Here is a 10000-nt window from a genome sequence, read left to right as displayed (position 1 = left end):
CACACACACACACACACACACACACACACACACACACACACACACGTTCAAAAGGTTCTAACATTTATGCTGTTAAGTAATAAAATCAGTTTGAAATGAGATGGGCACGTACCTACTCCCATGGCTCTTTACAGCACCATAGTTATTGCTGTTATCTGAGGTCTTCAAATAGGATACTTCGAATAGATGAAAACCAATGTTGCATGGCATTGAGACTCAAAACACATTGAATCATATTGAGAACATATTCTCAGGAAAATTTAGTTCCAAAATATGTTATTTCTTTGTGCTGCCATCACATCATTTACAGTATGCAGTCGTAATAAAATGGCCGTGTGCCCACATTCAGGGCAGTGTTTGAGTGTGTTCCATCTGCTCCGCACAAAGCTGCAAGCTTGTTAAAGGCATCATTTAAAAACGTCTATCGAAAAATTCAGCAGAAGGAATATACAAGTCAGGCATTTTAGGGATGGAGTGAATATAATGCATTTCATTTCAGTTGATGTTTAATATATATTGTTTATGGCCCTCCTGACACTCTATTTGTTGTGCTAAAATACTCTGTATTCTGAACCAAAGGTGAAGCCCTGAAGCCTTCCCTTTCAAGCACAGGGCACAGTGGGAGTCCTTTCCTGGATGGTATCAGGTGTTTTCATAGCGTTGCATCAGATTTAATGGACCGCAAATATGCAATGTTTTGGTTTAGATTTTTATTTTTTTTGCTTCCTTTTACTCTCCACGCAACACAGACGGATGCTGTTGAAATATTCACACGCGTTCACTCACTCGCCAAGAAGTGCCGTGAGATTTGTTGTTGCTGGAAAGAGGCGCGTGAAGAGATGAAGCGGCTCATTTAAAGATATTGATGCATCTGTTCTGTACTTAAAGGCGCATGGGTGGCCTGACTCTCAACCCCCCACCCCATCACTGCTTTATCCAGCCGCGAAGATAAACAAGCTTCGCTGGACAGGTTAATGAAAAGAGGAAATGATGAAACTGATAAAAACAACGCCGTGCTAAAGGCCAATAGCCGATAAAATCATTAGCAACTTTTCATATTGGACAGCATAAGAATAGAAAGGAAATGATTTTCCCCAGGCCCATCTTCCCCCTTTGAGAAATGGGAAGCCTTTTGTCTCGTAGACAGTGACAAAGGCTGGAGCATGCCTGTGCTATTTCTCCTGTGATGATGGTGAATGAAACGCATAGTCCTACACAACATAGCAAAGGCTCACCCTTTATTTTTTTTAAATAAGAAGAAATTGCAGACATTCATTAAAAATGACATATCTACTGCTGTCAGTTTTATTAATTTGAAAATGACCGTACACACACATATACGTTGGCACACTTTTGCCCACAAGCACACACACACGCACGCACGCACGCACGCACGCACACACACACACACACACACACACACACACACACACACACACACACACACACACACACACACACACAGAGAGACAGACAGACAGACAGACAGACAGACAGACACACACACACACACACACACACACACACACACACACACACACACACACACACACACACACACACACACACACACACACACACACACACACACACACACACACACACACACATTTTGCTAAAACAACAGTGAATAGTGTGATTGTGTGTAAGGACCTAGTTTAGGAGTTACAGCTACAGCGAGAAATAATTGACGGGAAAAATGTACGGAGGTATCTACGACACCCTGGGTAGGGTATGTTAATTACTACATTCATATGCAGTCTGTTCCTGAACAAACTCCACTCTCTCCCTCACTTTTGAGAGAATAGCTGTCAAAATGCGAGGACATCAAGATTAAAATCTGGGGAGTTTAAGAGGGAGAAAAAATGGTGCATGTTCAGTTCTGACATTCCATTAATGAATCATTTTCCCGTGCATAAATATTAATAGATAAAATTAATTAGTTAAATCAGTGAGGTGGGCAAGAATGAACAAGGAGGTTACACAATTAGAAGCCCCTAAGGTCTGCGCTCCCAGAAGTTTCAAAGCCTGAGCTTATGTATTTATTATTCCATACTAATGAATTTAAACATGTCCATGTCAGTGACAATCTCCTGTCAGGCGTTGGGTCTGTGTGATTAACTTGGATACAGCGGGCTAACACTGTTGGCCTAAAAAACGATGCGATGTGAAAGAATTTTATGCTAAAGCCTGCTTTGCATTTCGCCAAGGAGATAAAAGGCCTCACTGATATAGTTTGCAATGCCATGCAACGACTAAGTGTAGTGTAATGTAATGTAATGCAATGTAATGGGTAATACTTAACTTGATGCCAGTGTCATAGGTTTGACACAACAGTGTCATAACACCGTTGTGCAGGTGTCATAAATATTTTGTCAATGTCATAAACATTCGGCTAAAAGACAGCCCTAATAATGTCAACATTGACATAGTGTTTATTACTCATCCATGACTGTGTTATGACACTTTTATGACACTATTATGACACTGTTATGTCATACGTATGACGCCAGCGTCAAGTAAAGTGTAACCATGCTATAAGGTAATAACGAAGGAGCACAGGTTCTATTACTGCCTGACAGGCAATTCCCATGTTTTGTCTGTATTCATACCTTTACTGGATGCGTACACAAGAGGGAAATCAGAATCTGATGATATCCAAACGAGAGCCAGATAGAGCAGGGGGGCAATACTCCCCGTCCTAGGCCCGCTAATGTATTACTTTGTACAGCTTAATGAAACGCAACGATTGGGTGAACACCATTTACCCTTCGCTGCTCCTCAGTCAGTCTTGGTGATATATTCTACACCTACAGCAAGTGGAACGGACCACTGTCCAGTGTCCACTACTATCCTCGTTGTCCAATCAAAGAACAACCTAACCGGCTGGACAAGCCTGGACCGGGGCCAGCAGGTCGTCCCCAGCTCAGCTCTTGGGCATGGGCTGTCAAACTCACGCCGAGCGTATAATATTATGGGGTGCGCCCATGGCATGCCAAATGAGACGAGCACAAAGGACCAACACTAGTAGGGAAATCATTAAAATAGCACTCTGTTGACCTTTTAAAATGCTGCCTCTCTCTTGCTTGGGTTTTTTTTTAATCCCCCTGCTTATTGACTTGGCAGCTCCCTAAACGTTGCTCTAAGGGGGAGGAGGCTGAGAGATGAGTTTTATTATCCCTTGCCTCCACCACCACTCCTCTCTCTGCACTTTCACACCTCCACCTTCCCCAGGGGAGAGAGGGGAGATGAGGGGTGCAAAGGGGAGGTGAGGGGGTGTGGTGTGGGATATAGGGTAGGGGTGAGTATAAGGACTCATGCTTAGCAATACTGATCAGAGGCACAGAAATGTAATGCCCAACCCCAACTCCCAACACCCCTCCCTGCACCTCGGCCTGTCTGTCACCCCTGCGCCATTGCCTGCGGGTGGTCTCTGCCCAGGTCCCTTTCTCTTCCCGTCTCACTCTCCCTTTCGCTCTCTCTCTTTCTTTTGATTTTTAATTCCCTCTTTTCCAGGGCTCGATCCTGTCTCTTGTTGCCGGGGGGTGTTGGTGACAGTGAGATGGGTCATAGACATAGCTCACACGTCTGCGTAAATCACAGCGACAACGAGCGCCAATGACACTTGTGAAAGGCCATACGCTGGTGCCATCATGGTGACTGGCAGCACCTTAAGCACAAGGTGCTATTTTATTACCATTTTTATTGTTCTCCTTATATTATTACACAATTTTATTAATTTTATTGCTGTAACTGATATGGACAGGCTTTTAAGTTTGAATGTCTTTACCATGACTGAACGTACAATTCAAACAAGAAATTTGGAAAGACAATGCGAGTCTAACTGTATAAAAGGTTAACCCACTTATCAGGTTCAATAGCATGCCATAGTACAGATAGCTGCTGCAGCTCAGTACCTGATCAACACAGAGGCTCGGCTGATGCAATCCTTGGACATCGCTTGTTTTGCGATTTGATAGTCCCCAGCGGAGGCGGGAAAGCAAACAAGTCAGGTATGCCGACACTACATCCTTTTTTGAAGCTCGCAGACACACACTGAACTCCAGAGAGTGTCTGAAAATGTTCCTTCCAGGCCCATAATCCTGAGAGAGAGAGAGAGAGAGAGAGAGAGAGAGAGAGAGAGAGAGAGAGAGAGAGAGAGAGAGAGAGAGAGAGAGAGAGAGAGAGCAAGAGAAAGAAAATCACATTTCCTCAGTTTCTTCTGGCAAGGAGGTCATTACTCCCTTTATAAATCACAATAATGGACACATCATTACTTGGCCACAGAAAAAAATAGATTAAGCTTTTCCCTGACAACATATTCACACACATTTAAGCCTCTGGGATAGTGATAGGCAAATATGGTCAGATGGTTACAGTGGCTTTTTCTCTAAATTGTTTGTTTCTTCAAAATGACATTAAGAGCCACTTAGAATTAACATGACATATGGGGAAATGGACACAGGGAGACGGTTCCTTTTTTCCTCGGATGCAGTTTCTAAGGCTGAGTGGCGGTACAGTGTACAGTAGCCTACAGTCGGTCGGAAGTTACACACACATCATTTTTATGCATTTTTAAGCCCACCTAGAAAGCTTATGAGATATGGCATGGGCTTCAGTATCTGTACACATTATTGCTGTGGACATATTGAATGTTTCACACATTTTAAGTCAGAAAGCAGCAATGTGCATTTTTAAATAAAGGTTTAAAGTTATCTTGGAGTACCATGACATGGAGGAATGATGATTTTCAGACAGAGTTGTTCAGATGCTAACTACTGTAAACTGTAAATTGTGCTGCTGAATTCAAAACCTAAAGGGTTGATTTAACGTCTTCTTAAGTGTATTTGGTCCCAGGATAAGTGTAAGTGAATTAACACAACATTTTTAACTTTGTCGGCTACTGTATGGATTGCATTCAATCATGGATGAATACAGTAGGTATTCACTACTGTACTCTATTCCATGCTTGTCATGAAGTTAACTACAGTATTCTTTGCCTTATTTACAAGTGAAGAGAGTGGCCATCTTGAATCTTGTATTTTATTTAGCCCAGTGCCCTTCTTTCAAAATGGCTTCACATACACATTTTTACTAACTTTCATTCTGTCATCATTGATACTATTCTTGGCCTTATGGATATCTCATATTGACAAACATTCTGCTGTGTGTGTGCATACTAGAATCCCAAAATGCTATGTAGCTACAGTAGGTGTTGAACACTGAAATTAACATTGGAATTCCAATTGGAGCGGTATATAGTGCGTGGTTAGAACCTGTTTTCTAGTCAGCAGGATGTTGTAGCTGTTTCAGTGCTTTCTGCACTCCTACTCTGTTCTAGAAGAACATTCACTATATATTACCAAAAGTATTCCATCTCTGCTTATCCAGCTTTGCCGCAGCGTCTGCAAGCCTGCATCGGAACCCTGCCTGTCTGCTTTCTTCTCTGATGCCTATCTGTGACCCTGACCTGTGAGCTACTCCTCTGATCTCCTGCCCTGGTAAAAGGCCTTCTGCCTTGCTACCACGATTTCTGCATAGCCCTTGACTGTTCTAATGCTTTGGATCATCTGTCCTGTTATGTGTGTGTTCCCCCCAGCACTTCCAGCCCCGTGGCGAGTGAGCTCGGATCTTCCACTACCACCCACATGAGATGTCGCTCAACCACTAGGACACACACACACAGGCTCTCGGACTCTTGGATCTCTCAACTCCCTTTCCCCTGATTATTAAATAAAACCTTGAACTCAAAATTGCGGTCCTCGTCTGTCTGTCCTGACAAAGTATTCGCTAACCTGCCTTGACCCACAAATTATCTCAAGTTCCATTCCATTCTTAATCCATAAGGTTCCATATGATATTGGTCCACCTTTTGCAGCTGTCACAGCCTCAACTCTTCTGGGAAGGCTGTCCACAAGATTGAGGAGTCCGTTTATAGAAATGTTTGACCATTCATCCAAAAGCCTATTGTTGAGGTCACACACTGATGTTTGCTGAGAAGGCCTGGCTCTCAGACTTCGCTCTGATTCCACTCCATCCAGCTAACACAAGAACTGCACATACAAACTGAGACACAGTAGAGCGGACAGCATTCCTACCAGAAAAGCAAGGTTTTTCAACAGTTTCTTCCCAGCAACAGTGAGACTGATGGCAAAAAAGAACATTTGATCCACCTTTTTTATTATTCTTTTGATCTCTTTGATTTTTATCACTTTTTTAATGTATTTTGTCTTCCTATTTTTCTATTTAATTCTATTTATTGACTCAGAGGGCCTGCACAAGAGTTCCTATGTGCTTGGACTACTAGTTTATGCACAAATGGCAAATAAAGTACTTTGAACTTTTCTTTGATTCATTCCTAAGGTGCTCTATCGAGTTCAGGTCAGGGCTCTGTGCAGGCCAGTGAAGTTCGTACACACCAGTCACTGACTTCCATGTCTTTATGGACCTTGCTTTGTGGACTAGTGCACAGTCATGTTTGAGGAAGAAGGGGCCACTGTTTCCATGAATTTGGGAGGATGGAATTGTCCAAATGTAAGTTGGAATATTATCCTGGACTATTCCAACTTCCTTTCACTGGAACAAAGGGGTCAAGTGTTCAGGAGTTCAGGGGCGGCATGCTTTGCACCACTGCATCTGATGCTTTGCATTGCACTTGGATGGCTTGGATGCACTCAGCCATGGAAACCCATTCCATAATGAAGCTCTCTGTTTACTGTACTAGGGCTATGAAGTTGCCTGATTACCATGACTGCAAATCTCTTCGAGGCCTGATCTGACCAAGATCATAACAACTAACATTCTTAAACGGCATGGTTGACCCACCTCCCTTGGTTTGCTACTGGTCGAGGGCAGAACAGGCTGAGCCAAAGTTTAAACCAAACATTTCTTCGTCCCCAATAGAACGTCACTGCCTTGAACTCGCCAATAGCATTTGACCGTGCAAAAAGTTGGTGACTTCTTTACACTTACGCTTCAGCATCTGCTGACTCTCTTTCCATCAGTTTACGTGGCATTCCACTTTGTGGTTGAGTTGCTGTTGTTCCCGAACTTTTCCATTTTCCTTCAATGATGTTGGCAGTTGACTGTGGAATATTTCGGAGTGAGGAAATTTCTTGAATGGATTTTTTTTGCACGGGTGGCATCCTATGACAGTTTGACACTGGAATCCACTGAGCTGTTGAGAGCGGCCCATTCTTTCACGAATGCTTTTAAAAACAAAAGCGAGCATCAATTTTGAATGACAGTAGCTTTCAAACAATCAGAGGTTGCGTTCAATACCGAAACCCCGCCTTGTAAACAGTGGCTACACATGAGCAACATGACAATGAGTTCTTCTAAATGGTGTCATCACCACACAAGCGGATATAACAGCCAGATGACAACACAGCAGGTTCTTATCATACACTGTGAGCTTCAATAGGACTTCCAATCTTAAACACCTAGCTGCTTAGCATTTTGGAATTCGAATCCATGCACACAACATAATGTTTCTAAAAATGACAAATCCATATATGAGCGCACACTAATAAACATTTGTGCCATATTTCATGCTTGCATACAAAAGTGAAAAATTCTGTGATATTTTGGCAGTTATTCGTTGTGTTTGTGTGTGAAAGACTCTAAAACTGATAGCTATTAGCTGTTAGCTATGATTCTACAGTGAGCATTGCCTTCGCACTGGCTCTGCCAATGCTCTGATCGGCGTTGAGCTATTCATGTGCTGCTGCCCTGCTCTTTAGAGGCGATGACCACCGTGCCATTTCTCTTTGTCTCAGGTTGCTGTTTAACTAATTAAACAATAGACTTTTCTCCTGGCTCGCTCCCTTTGCTATTTGTCACTCTGGCGTGCATGCCAGGTCAACCGTTTTACTAATGATGCCAATTAATTAAAAACAGAGCCAAATCTCAAGTGATTAGCATTCACCACACCTAGTAAGGAGAAGGGGTGAGGTCTTCACGCTGTGTGTGTGTGTGTGCGTGTGTGTGTGTGTGTGTGTGTGTGTGTGTGTGTGTGTTTGAGAGAGAGAGAGAGAGAGAGAGAGAGAGAGAGAGAGAGAGAGAGAGAGAGAGAGAGGGAGAAAGAAAGAGTGCGCATGTGTGTTTGTTTGTGTGCACGTGTCGTGTCATGTTATCAAAGCCCAAATGGCAGGAGCATGATGACTATGTGCTAATTAACCATGGTGATGCAGGTTAAATGCAGAGGGGATGTTCAACAAATAACTGTCGGGATGTTAGAAGAAGAAGAAAAAAAGAGAAAGAAAGAAAGAAAGGGAAAAGACAAGAAAGAAGCATTTCCACAATAGGACGGCAAAGCCAGGGAGATGAAACCAACAGGAGCGTGTTCCTTTGGAAGATACTAGAGGAGCTTTTTGATCAGAATCCCAAGGAAAGGTCACATCTACTCATCCCTGGCATTCATCTAAGGCAGGGGTGGGAAGTATGTGCGTGTGTGCGTGCCTGTGTGCGTGCCTGCGTGCGTGCGTGCGTGCGTGCGTGCGTGCGTGTGTGCGTGCGTGCGTGCGTGCGTGCATGTACGTGTGTGTTCATGAATGAATAGGGATGTGTGTGTATGCATGTGTGTGTGCCTGGGTGTAGGGGGGTTAGACATTCAACAGCCGTGCTTTGGAGTCCATCAGTGCTGCAGAAACACCCTCAGGGCATGTGGAGACATCACAGCAAGGCTCTGGCTCAAGCGCTCACTTTGAAAATATGTATTCCAAAAGGCTCATGGCTTAACTATGCAACAGGGGCTTTTTTTCTCGAAAATTCCTCTAAGCAAAACAGCACGGCACAATATTATTTTCTTTTTTTCCCGGAAATAAACAAACTGTTGTTCATTCACTGTTTGAAAAAGAATATTTTGGCATCTGGGCCTACGTTGAAGGGAATTAATCCACCCCTTCCACCCTAGCTTTTCATTATTAAAATGTGGCCGTAGGGTTGAGTGCATGTAAACTCTTTTGCCGAAGGTTTGTGTTGTGTCACTAATCCATTGTCAGCTCAGCAGACGTCCGTCTCTCTCTCTCTCTCTCTCTCTCTCTCTCTCTCTCTCTCTCTCTCTCTCTCTCTCTCTCTCTCTCTCTCTCTCTCTCTCTCTCTTTCTCTTTCTCTTTCTTTAGGCAGAGGAAAACAATGGAAATCCAGTGTATTTGAGAAGATAATTTAGGATAGGCCTGGGGTAGGTATCACCTGTTTCAACTCCATTTAAATATTGCTAAAACTACATACTTTGAACAAAAGTTCATATATTTTCTATACTGGCTACAATAGTTTACATTTCCAAAAAAGTATGTCGATTCCCACATGCACATAGTAATCTCACTTTACTTTTTTTCCACTATCTTTTGTTCCCACTGTTGCACAAGCGAATACAAGTGCACACACACACACACACACACGCACGCACGCACGCACGCACACACACACACACACACACACACACACTGAGAGAGACACAATGGGTGTCTTCTCCACACCGTTAGATGAAAGAAATAATGATATTGTCAGGTGAGACTTTTTCAGCCTGGTTGGATAGCCCTAGGGGGTTAGGAGTAAAAAAAAGAAGAGAAAAAACATTTCCTTTGTGTGAAAATGCAGAGTAGCTCCACGGAAGGAAAATCACAGGAACAGCGCTGGGCTGATGGCACAGGCACATTAGTTTGACATCCTTTTTTTCCTCTCCTCCCCTTATCACTCTTTCTGGCTCTCTCACTTGCTTCCTCCTTTCATCCATTCCTCCATCTTCCCATCCCTTGCTCACACGTTCCCTACCTATTTGCATACTGTAAAAGGGCTGGCTTTTTTTGTCCGCGACAAGGCTGACATTTTGCCTGGCTGATGTGTACGGGGAGATGTAAGAGCGTGCTTCCACAGAGAGCGCTGGACAGGTGTCCAGTACTGACAGGGGAACAGCAGTGTCTGGCAGCCAGGGAAAGGAGCAGGGGATTGAAGATTGAGGAGGAGGAGGAGGAGAAGGAGGAGGTGGGGGGGTGATTGG

Source organism: Engraulis encrasicolus, chromosome 11 (assembly GCF_034702125.1).
Source record: "Engraulis encrasicolus isolate BLACKSEA-1 chromosome 11, IST_EnEncr_1.0, whole genome shotgun sequence".
In the NCBI taxonomy this organism is placed as follows: Eukaryota; Metazoa; Chordata; class Actinopteri; order Clupeiformes; family Engraulidae; genus Engraulis; species Engraulis encrasicolus.
This window is presented reverse-complemented; position numbering follows the sequence as displayed.